Here is a 12,422-nt window from a genome sequence, read left to right as displayed (position 1 = left end):
TTTATCATGCCTTAAAGAAAGCAAAGAAGGCCTTAAAGAAAACCCAAAGAACAGAAACTCCAGCATTAGCTGTAATTTCAAGGATTATTGTTGGAAAAACAAAGCAAAAGAAAAGACACCCCAGACACACTGGCTAGCGCAGTTGAAAACCCAGGAGTTATGGCACTCTCACTTTTGCTCTTAAGCTAGCCAGGATGCTGCCATTGACTGAACAAAGGGAACTATGAAAAAGACAAAGAAGAAGAAAGGTTTGTCAGTGTACCATGAAAGGAAAAGAAAGGAAAGAAGATCGGCATTAGATTTTTAAGGTATATTTGAAAGAGTGGGTTTTTTTTTAAAAAAAACTTTTTTTTGTTAAAGTCTGCTTTCAAATCCCTGGGGACGTTCCAATTTATCAAGAGAGACACATTCTTCCTAATGAAAGGTTACTGACCTTCATGAATGTGACAGTTCAATTACAGCCCATTCATATGCAGAACAGCCGTTGATAAAGGATTTAGAAAATGTGACTTGCATAGCAAAAGAAGAAAAAAAGGAGAAAGATGCCTGGGAATTTATTTATTTTTTTTTATATAGTGAATTAGGAATTATAAATAAGATTCACTCAGGTGGTAGGTGGAATCTTTTTTTCTTCTTCTTTTCCTTTTTTCCTCTGGCCCAGCAACCCATTAGATTTGCTTCAGTGAATACATTGACTTTTCTCCCTCTTCTTTTTTCCCTGCTCATATTCCTGTCTTTTTAATCCTCTGAACTACTAAACCTAACAAATCATAAAGCCCTTGGGGTGCTCAGATGCATGGTTTCAAACAGGTTTTTTCCCCCTTCTGACTAGTAGTGAAAGCTGGACTTGGTCCTAATGTTATTTTAAGTGTTTCTGTAGTATTTAAACTATTAAATGAATGGAAACTTTCTGAAAGAGCAGACTAACCATGCCAGCATGCACGCACATGTACGTACAGTACTACCATATTCATCCTATCTTAACTTCCCCAACTGTCAAAGAGCACACATACAAAACCCTATACCGACTTTGCCTTCTCCAGGCCTATTAATACCCAAATCAGATTTTGGCTAGACTCTCTGGAGCCAGCCTTAGCCAGCGGGGAGAGACACCTGGTTTTTTTTTACTTCTCCAGGTGTAGGAGAGATACCTAAACTAGCAAAGAGAAGAGTGCAATTAAGATGCAGTTTCCTGTGAGCGTAGTGGTGGATATTTCAAAACAATTGCAAGGACCAAACCAAATAAACAAAGATGCTATTGAAGAGTCATTTCTTTACACCCATAACACAAAGATAAGCTTCGAGTTTTGTACATATATTGCACATTTATTTCCATGCACATGTGCTTACAATACACAACATATATTTTCACACAAATGTTGGTCTTTTCTAAGTGAGCGCTGAGAACTTCCAAAAGCATTCAGAAGTGACAGAAAATATATTTTTAACACTGACATGGAAATTTGAGAGGGGTAGTGTATTGAAAATGTTTCACTAAACAATATTCCATCCAACCTAGGTTCATTGGGGGCTACCTCTGAGATTGATGCGGAAGCTTCAAATGGTGCAGAATGCAGTGGCCAGACTTCTTAGTGGGGTGAGAAAGCACCAGAATATCTCTCCCACTCTGGCTGCCTTACACTGGCTGCCCATTAGCTTCCACATCGATTTCAAAGTGTTAATTATGCCATATAAAGCCCTAAACAGTTTGGGACCTCGGTACTTGGCAGATCGCCTTCTCCCACCCATATCTACTCGAATTACTCTGCATAGCCAGGAGGGATGGTTGAGGGGCCTAATGCCGAGAGAGGCCCGGAAAGAAAGAACAAGAAACCGGGCCTTCTCGGCAGTGGCCCCTCGACTATGGAACAGCCTTCCATCAGAGATCCACCTGGCTCTCTTGCTGGGTGTTTTTAAGAGCCATTTAAAAACATAGCTCTTCAGGCCGGCCTTCCCTCCTGTCAATTCTTGAATTCTATCTTTCTGTTCTTTCATTCCCCATCTTGATCATACTATATTATTGTTTAAATGCTTTATGATTATGATTGTTTTTGACTATGATTGTGATGTTTTATTGTTATTTAATGATATTTTATGATTTTGTAAGCTGCCCTGAGTAGATGCTGTCTAGGGGGGCGGGGTATAAATTGAATGAATGAATGAATGAATGAATGAATGAATGAATTGGTGTTCGTATATGGCAATCCAGAGTTAGTTATCATTGAAACCCATAGAAAACAATGGATGTGGTGGGACCATAATAGAGTTCTGACATTATGGTGGAAGTGTAAAATACTGTATATAATAAAACAGTTATGAACGCAAACAAATGCACACACTTGGCCGGGTTATCTTTCGTGCAATGCAGTTTTTAACTAGGTCTTCTAGTCTTCACCACAGGATTGTGGAGAACCACTTTATCCAGAAAGCTTTGCTTGTCCTTGTATATGGGCATTCTGCCAGTGACCAAACACTAACTGAATACAAAAGAACATGAAGTCCTCATCTCGTATTCTAAACCCAGCTGATGACCACACAATAAGCTGAACAGTTAGGGTGTTAATAACAGCCTAATCACAATTGGCTGAGCCTCTGTCCCTGAAGGTGTGTCTACCTAGGAAGAAACAACCAATTTGCTTTGAAGCCTCCAGCTGCCTGGAAGTTTCTGTGGCTGAAATCACTGCAGTCATCCACACTATTTCTGTTAATTATCCTGTTGGAAGAGTCCACACCACACTTCCCATTTGGTCCAATTCTCACCAGGAACCACAGCCCCACTCTATAAATACCATCCTCTTCCCGATCTTTCTCTCCTTCCTCATGTTTATTAATTTATTTTCCATAGGTAACCTAGCACTTGCCTAACACAGTGCTAAATATGACAAGTGTAATTTAAAAGTGTAATTTAAAAAAACAGAAAAACTATTTGGAGATGGGGAGACATCCTGCTGTAATATTATCCTGCTGTAATATTAGATCCCACTGAAGATGACTATCCCTTTGGACTGAGATAGGGAATTACACCGGAAAACAGAGAAAAGCTATGGTGCCTGAATCAATACAAAAATAACTTCTCTCCACAAGCTAAACAAAAAGAAATGAACACCCACAGAAAAAGACAAAACTTATTCATGCTTAGGTTTATGTCATACAGATAAAGGTAAATGTTCCCCTTGACATTTAGTCCAGTTGTGTCCAACTCTCTGGTGCGGTGCTCATCCCCATCTCCAAGCCGTAGTGCCAGCGTTTGTCCAAAGACAGTTTCCATGGTCACGTGGCCAGCGCGACTAGACACAGAACACCGTTATGTCATATAGTCTCTGTTAAATACTCTGATTTTAACTGTGCCAACTCCAGCTTAAACCACAGAGAAAATGCAGTGTCGTCACACCCTTAGTTGTGAATCTCCCTGGTTAGTAGGGTCCAAACAGGAAGGGAAAAAGAAATGAGAGCCAGGCATCATCAGTAGTCTGGGCATGTGACAAAAATATAGCGGATCAAGTAGAGACTCAAGGATCTCAATCCAATTGATAGCCTCAACAAAGGTGGATCCACTGAGTTAACTGCTAAACTGTGATTCAGCACTTGTGTAAATACTAATTATTCAATGGACCTAGTCTGTTCTATTCTGGGAATTGCCAGCTGGATTCAGGCAAATAACAAATGGGTGGAGAAGGGAATGTACGGAGGAAATGGTGACTGTGGGCTAGTTTTCTGGTACTGGGGGAGCTGTCGTGATATTATAGAATGTTTTGTGCCAAAGGTAGATGGCTTGTGGATGTGCAAAGGCTTCTGCAGAGAAAAAGGAAACCCAAACATGTGTGCATTGGGTTGTTAGAGAGAATTTTGCACCACAAAGGTGTGGTTGCCAACATAGGAACATACGAAGCTGTCATAGTCTCTCTAGCCCAGTACTGCTGAAACTTCTGGGCAGCAATCTTCCCAGTCCTACTGGCAATTTCCAGACGCTGGAAACGGAGCCTGGGACCTCCCGTGTGCAAAGCAGACATTCTACCATTGAGCTACAGCCCCTCCCAGAAGTATCCTAACATTAAAGAGATCATGATTAGAATTCAGTTTGGGAAAATGACTCACAATATACAAATGTGCATTATTGATAAGGCAAAATGCAGAGATGCAAGAAATACTAAACTGAGAATAAAGAAATTAGGTTAATAGCTTTTCACTAACTGAAAAACACCGGCTATTAATGTCTACAAAACCCTTTCTGCTGCTCTGTCCACATTTAACATTTCTATCATATACTCTCGTAAGGTGGATTTAAACCTGGGCCCACTGGGAAAAACACAGTATTCTCTGTATTATGATAGTGGTTCTGAACATCTTAATTCCCTCCAGTCACTCTACCAAAACACATGGACCACAACCATGGTAGAACCATGAAGCCCACTTCTTCTGAAAGAACATTTAGATGTTTATATGTATTTAGCTGATACAGCTATAAATAGGTATGTTTTAAAGATATAAAAATGTCTACTGTGTTGTTGGGAATAAACATGAGAGACCAAAACTATTACCAACATCCAAAAATATTCCTGATGGACAATTAACACTGGGCAGGGTTAGTGGGGCAGGGCAGGTCACATGTGCAGGAGGACATGGCAATGGAGGGAGACTCAATTTTTAGTAACTGTTGCAAAAATCCTATGCCCCACTTGGACTAATTCTGTGTCCCACCAGTGGTACGCAAGTCATCATGTGAGTGAGATTCATTGCAGCAGAGTACAATCTGTAACAACTGCCGTGAACTTGTTAAAAGTTATTGAGGTGGGAGTGTTGGAATAACAATCCTGCACGTAATGAAGCCTTTCAAAATAGGGTTTTGTGGATTTTTTGGTGGTGGTGGGGATTGTTGTTGTTTTTCATTTCCTTTGTGAACGAGAAAGCTTTAAAGTTTACTGTTTCCTCCAGAGAGTTAAAAGTGCATCCAGGCATGTAATTAAGACCAATTCGAATGGGCAAACCAGCAGAGGGGAAAGTAGCTAAAGGTTGAAGACCATGAGGGGTTTGTTCACCAGAGGGAAAATACAAATGAAGATGAACTTTACATACTGTGGGCCTTGCTGCTTGATTAAAAATGCATTTATCCTCACAGGCAAACCACCTCGCGATTTACAGTAAGTACAGTTGCAAAGATATATTTATTGAATAATCTCTTCCATGAAGCAAAACAGTGTCAGGACAATGGGGTTGGTGGCCCTATGTCGTGTTCACCCGTTCAGGCAAGTTCCTGTGAATCAGTTCATGTGGGGGTTAAGCAAGCAGCACCTGAGTAAACATTATGCCAGAGGGAAAGGGGCAGTGTCTCCTTCTTGCGTGAAGGAGTGAATATTTCTCTAGCTTATTTTACTTGTTAGAAACATTACGCTGATAATTTGATACTTGTTTATCTAATATTGGGGCACTGGGTCCCAGGGTGCCGGTCGAAGTCCCAGAGAATTGCTGCACTTTTGTGGGTCTCTAGGTGGGGAGATGGAAGTCAGGGAGAGTAGGTGGCAAAAATTTGCCCTTTTGTAGATCAGTGGTGTTAAAGCATGGGCAGCCCCCTCCACCCATTCTAACCTGGCATTCTGACTTATTGTCTAAGCAGGAGGTGTCTGCACATGTCTTGCAGTATCACAGTGTTGACATGCCAAAAAGCCAAGAGTATGGAGAAAGGACAATGAAAGGACTGGTTGATGCATGGGCTTCACCCATATGATATGCAAAACACTCCACTCCCTGGTTTCAGATATTGACCTCAAAATCCCAAGGAACCGGAAGTTGCTGACCTGGCAATTTTAATCTATAAGAAACACGAAATCTACCAGGGTTTGCTTCAACGTTGACACATATTAGATTCCACTATAAATTTTGTTTGAATTTGGGTGTATGGGTGGTCCATGCATGATACAGCCCTAACCTTCCATGGTCCACAATGTCAGATTTATATATAGCCAAGCAAGATGAGTAAGCTACAGTTTAGTGCCTTAGATTACAAAAGTTTTCCAAGATATAAACAGAAGCAAATATCCAAATGCACCAAAATTTATTGGAATAATACACATTTTTGCTACTGCTATGGGGACTCTTCAATGTGATATGTCTTGGGGGCTTCCACATATCTTAACCCACCCTGTAGGTCCACTTCCTCTTCATCCAGCATCTCCTCTACTCTCCACTTTCCTCCCTTCCCTGGGAATGTTGTTGGTGTGTTTAACACTTACAAGAGGGTTGGGGAACCTGGTGCTCCATATGTTGATCAGCTACAGCTCCCATCATCTTTGGCTGTTAACCAGGCTGGATGCATGGCGGGGAATGTAGTCCAACAATGTCTCGAGAGCTGCAGGTTACCCATCAGGTCACAGCCCTTAGGGCATGCCTCTGTTCTGCCTTTGGGAATACTGGCCCAAATCCAACATGATGCTGACAGACTGAAAGTTCTCCACTGGTGCAGTTGTGCTGGATTATACTGTTGTGCAAGCAGTTATACATCTGGCGGTGCAACACATTGTACAAGCAGATTGGGTACAACCCTTAAAATAAGTCTGAAACTGTGCCTCCGCTAGAGTGCTAGAACTTCTTGTAGTTCAGTGATATCATTGCAATACAGCCGTACCCAGAAAAGGAGAATGACAGAAGTGGGAGCAGGGTTGTGAGGCTGCTCAGATCTCCCCGAACATCCAAGGGCAATTTTATTTTTCTGTTTTTATTATTTAATACAATTTTATGCAACTACTTCAATATCTGAGATTTCCAGGGTGGCAACGCTCTAAGAACATTTATGCTAAAGGTCTAATGCAGCATCCTGAAAGTCCATAAGCAGGACATCTAGACTCTCCAATCGATAGAACGCATGCATTGCCATGGCTGGCTGGAATGTGTGATGTAAATGTTTTCAATAGTATAGTAGTACTGACAGTAACAATAATAATAATGCTTTATTGTACTAAAATAATAGTGACGGTAGTTATGATTTATTGTATATTCATCAGAGCAGTGTACAAGCAAGTGTTCCTCTATATTTGAATCTGGGGTGCATTGAAAAAATGCAATAAAGAGGTATCAGGGTGTTAGATTTTTATCAGTGTATATGAAAAAGTCATTTCATATGGCATCACTGGCATGGTAATAGTACATTTCATAGACCATTATACAAGAGCCATCCCTGTACTGGTGGACACAGGAGGAGGTTTCTGTAAGTTCCTTGGATTTAGGGACACTAGTCTTAATCAATTCCCTTTGCACTCTGTCTGCAAACTTTACACAAGTACTGACAGCAAAAGAAAATCGGCTGGTAGCTCAAGTATGAATAGCTAGAGAGAAAGACATACCCAGCACTAAAGGTAGATAGCATTTTTCAACAGCATAAAGTTTATAAACATTTAGGATTTAAGTAATACCCATGGAGCAAGACATTTTATTATAAATTTTGATAAATTGGTGTTGATAGGAATAGTACACTGTGATCTCTGAAGCTCTATATTATTTTACACCGTTATATCATACTATAATGCAATCACTACCATCATGAACTCCTTTTTTCTGTGTATAATTTGTGTGAATTTTTAAAAGGTTGCATTATAAAAAATGGAAACACTTTAAAAACCTCAGAAAATTGACCTTTACAAAAAAAAATATTGAAAGAGTGATGGGATGAGAAATCTTTAGGCACTTGGTAGATGGACAAGCAGCAGAATTTCATGGAGCAAGACCATAAAATCTGTGAGGCACTCCATTAGATGAACTCCTGGTATCTTATTAATGTACGGTCTTTACATCTCTCTGTACTCACACATAGGAATCCCCAGGAATGTTTACAGCATCACAGAAATACATGATTCCATTTCTATTCTTATATATATTTTTATATATTGGGGGGGGGGAAGCATGTCTATGCAATGAATGTGCAACATTTTTTTAAAAATGCCTTGGAAGCACCAGACAATTTCCTTTCAAAAATGGATTCCTACCCTTCAGAAAGCCTTGTCAGAATGCCCCAAATGCTAATCCTACCAAGATCTTACACGTGTGCATAAGTGACATCTGAATAAAGGAGACAAGAACTGTGCCTGCTGGCCTTGGCTCAGATGCTGTGCCACTACAGGTAAACTACTTCTACTCTACATGTAAGCATCTGCAAAGAAGGACCTATTTAAGTCCTGCTGAACAAGCACAGGAGTTCCATTGGATCCAAATCAATGCACTGATCTCAAATAGGGTGTACGTAGATGTAGATGGCCATGCCATGTCAGGGTCACAGTCAGTGGTACAGCCCTGCTTCCTGTTATCCATGTATGAACCTTATATCTATGGGTCTCAAGCAGTAGAGATGTGACATTTACTGTTCTCCTAGAGTTTAATTGTCTTGACACAATGACAATAGGAGCACCCTATGAGGCCTTGGCAGATGGCCATCACTGTGGGTTTAGACATCATATGTATCCAGGATATGTTATAGATTTCAGAATCCTTAGAACTGGGGGTATCTGCAAATGCCCTTAGTTGCACTATTGGTCACCAAATTTCTTCACCACTATTACTTCTTTCGCAGTATTTTCACCAACACTGAGATTAAAAGACAGCATTGCTTCTCCACTCGCTGCTGTTACTTTATATCTAACCCTCAGCTGATTTCACTGGAGATGCTAAAATCTACAACTGAATGTCATTAAAATATTGGCTAGTTTAATTACAGCAGGAAAAGAAGCCCATAGTTGAAAACTCATACTTTTGTGTTTGCACCTTGATTTGGAATACAATGCCAGAGTGCTCTTGCTTCTAAATGAAACCTGCTATTCAGTGGGAGTCTCATATACTGTATATATATATGCCTGGAAGAAGATGTTGAAGTCAGCTCGTAGCAATTATTGGTAATCGAGACAATGAGCCAAAGGAATAACAGTCTCGGTATATAAAGGTACAATGCTCATAATTGGGTTTGCAAGACAACAATAGCAGGGCGGGTATTGTCTTTCATAGAAAGAGTGCCTGACGGTGCATACAACAAATCCATGAAGACTGGAGCACCAAAGTCAGGATAATATCACGCTAAAAAATGCAACCCATTTTCTACTGGTGATGGATTTTCTGCAGATTTTATCTGCAGGAAAGTGGGAAAGTACAGAAATGAGATGCAATATGTTGCTTCTGCTGATGAAAGCAGAAGCTTGTGAATTGTGTATGTGGCCATATATATGTATCTCCACGCTCACTTACTGCTCTAGTCTAGTGATGCTATCAAGTTCAACTCTGTTTAGGTTTTCTCCTGTCCCTCTAGCCTCTATTTTTCTTCTTATCACTCCTAAGCTGAATTCTAAGTAAATATTTTGGCAGGTTGATGCAAAACTCTAATAAATAAAAGGTACAACAAAGTAAAACGTGTGTCCGCATGCATGCACACACACACACAAACACCAATATTGCTGTGACTTTAGTTTTTTTTTAAAAAAAATAAGTGACGTTATAAAAAAGTATTCATCCTGGTTTACAGTTTTATGTGGTAGTATGAGCGATAGCATCGTTACAGTATTCATAATCTGCAGCAAAAATTCAGATTTGCAAGAGAGAATAATCACAACTAAAAGGATTTAAAAAAAAAGACATGCTCAAAGCAAGAGAAAGAACAGAGAAATGGTAGGTCCACTACAGGGAGAAGCTGGAGAAATAACAGGTGAAGGAGAGAAGGCAGACCTGCTGAACAGCTCCTTTTATTCTGTTTTTCAACCAAAAGGAGAACTGTGCTCAACCTCAGGAGTTTAGAATATAGAAAGGAGGGGCGAGTGCCATGATAGGTAAAGAAGTATACAAGAACATCTGCCTATAGGATTTTGAATATAGACCAATGGTTCCCAGCCTTGGGTCCCAGATGTTCTTGGACTACAACTCCCAGAAGCCTTCACCACTAGCTGTGCTGGCCAGGATTTCTGGGACTTGTAGTCCAAGAACATTTGGGGACCCGAGGTTAGGAAGCACTTATCTAGATGCTTGCTTGTCCCAAAGCATTCTATGGGATTTTCTGTTTTTATTCTTTTCTCTCCTGGGATATCTCAGTCACCAAAATGCCCTCAGTTTCTTCCCACAAAATCCTGTGCATACTTTCTTAGTGCTGGCATTCTCTGCAGGATTCCTTATCAGCTACCAGATAAAACCTATCTACTGCTATACAAGCAAATAATGAATGTTAATCAGATTGCCTTTGAACATCCATCATTACTTGTCCTTAAAAACAGAACAGAAAACAATGAAGGCTGTGATGATCATCATGGGTCCTTTTTTCCTTATTCTTCCTGCAGGAGTGGGGATTCATTTTGTTCCTATCTTATATAGTTTCCATCACATGATATTTTTAATTTATGATTTTGTTATCTGTCTTTCTTGCCCCCTGGGCTTCAAAACACATGGATTTTGCCCTTCTGGCTGATTTCCTGGGAAAGTTTAAATATGAAAGTTCAATGCTGCTGATGCCTGAAGAATTGTCTTCTACAGAATTCTCTATCTCAGTGTCGGTCTTGTTAGTTTCAGTTGGTTGTCTTAGTCAGCCCTGTATGAGATGGCACACACACATTTCAGAGTGACCAGTTTGAGAACTTGAAATTGATAAAAGCAACAAAAGAGATACAATAATCCCTCATACAATAATACTCATGGTACAAGCAGTACAGGAGTGCCACATTTAATCCTACATAGGAAAATTCTGGTGCTCACCATCTCTACCTACTGTTGCTCCAGGGCATCTTCCGACCTCTATGAATATCCTAGATAGATTTGCCACTGGGGCAAAATGTCAAAAATCAACAGGTTTGAAAAAAAATTATTGAGTACTGTGGTGCCTCACAAGATGATGTTAATTCGTTCCGCAAAAATCGCTGTCTTGCAAAAACATTGTCTTGCGAAACGCGGTTCCCCATTGGAATTCATTGAAATCTATTTAATGTGTTTCAAATGGGGGGGGGGAACCGTCTTACGAAGCATTGGTCTAAAAAAAAAAGTCCAGCGAAACACAGTTCCCATTGGAATACATTGAGATCTATTTAATGTGTTCCAATGGCGGGGAAAAAACTGTCTTGCGAAGCATCGGTCTAAAAAAACCCACCCATCTTGTGAAGCATAGACCCCAACATCGTCTTGTGAAAATCGTCCACAGGAAAAACCATCTTGCGAAGCGCAACAGCGATTGCAAAAACCCATCATCTGGTGGATTAATCGTCCCGCGAGGCAATCGTCTTGCGAGGCACCACTGTACTTGTTACATTTTTCGCTAGCTACATTAATTGAATCCAGGTCTCCTTGGCCAGATCAACTGCATCAAAGGGTACTATAGGAACTTAGAGGTGTAATCTTGGAGTCTCTGTCTAGAATCTTCGAGAATTTTTAGAGAACAAGTAAAGATCTTGGAGACTAGAGTCTAGAAAATGTCAGTGTCCCTTCCAAAGGGGGGGGGCAAGGAGAAAATCCAGGGAGTCATCAATTGATCAGTTTGACATTGATATCAAGAAAGATTCCGAAAAAGATCCAGGTTTTGTCATCTCCCCACATCTGGCAGTTGATGCAATGGCATACTCCACCACAGCCTAGTTTAGGGAGCTCAGCTTTTTTTTTTTTTTTTTTTTTTTTTTTGCATAATAATGATGTCAGCCCTGCAAGGCTCTTGTCATCTGATCTGCTTACTCCAGTCAGGTGATCAGTTGGAATTTTAAACCAGGCTTAGAGCAGTCTCACTCTGCTTTGATCTTTAGCTATTGGAAAAGATACTTACAGCCAGTGGCCAGAGTAAAAGAAATGCAAAGTTCTGTGCGAGTCATAGTGACTGAAGTAAGCTGATCAGATGGCAAGAAATTGTTCTGTGTCGACAGGAGTGCATTTTCTTTTAAAAAAAACCCTGCTGAGTGGGGTTTCTGTTCTACAAATATCAATTGTTCTGATTAAAAATCAACTGTCCCAGAAGACCATTAAGTGTTATTACATTGGAAATGGTGTTACTGTACATCAGATTGCACTGGGTAGATTACCCAATTTTCTTCAGCGCCGATGATTCATCAGCAATGCTATCATCTAAGGGCATGGTCTTGCCTTCGAAGTGTAATGCAGCAGATGACTTTTCAAGATGCTGAACAAATCCAGTCAGTGCCTTTTTGGTCAGATTCAGGTTAGATGAATCGTTATCACTAAACAAGCCCTAGCAATTGGTCATTGAGATGTCCTTGTAGGGGCTTCAGAAGGAAGATGAATACAGTAGCTGTGGATGATTACAGCTATTCTTTCACAGGCATTTTGTAATTGTCTGAGTGACATTTCTGCATGGGGAAAAGAGTCCTGTGTCACATTTCATGCTCAGACTCACACATGGTATGTTGCTCAGAAGTGATGCATACCTCTTTTTGCTGGATTGTTAGCTGGACTGTCTTCTTACCCTTAGCTTA

The 12,422-nt window shown here is 40.4% G+C and overlaps 1 long non-coding RNA gene across 1 annotated transcript in view; it reads right to left on the bottom strand.

Moving 5' to 3' along the window:
• LOC144589231 (uncharacterized) overlaps window positions 1–12,422 on the bottom strand; it is a 242,047-nt gene that overhangs the window by 63,532 nt on the left and 166,093 nt on the right. The gene's annotated exons all lie outside the window — the stretch shown is intronic.

The sequence above is a fragment of the Pogona vitticeps genome, chromosome 4 (assembly GCF_051106095.1).
Source record: "Pogona vitticeps strain Pit_001003342236 chromosome 4, PviZW2.1, whole genome shotgun sequence".
Classification (NCBI taxonomy): Eukaryota; Metazoa; Chordata; class Lepidosauria; order Squamata; family Agamidae; genus Pogona; species Pogona vitticeps.
Note: the sequence above shows the minus strand (reverse complement) of the source record. Positions and strands in the feature narration are given on the sequence as shown.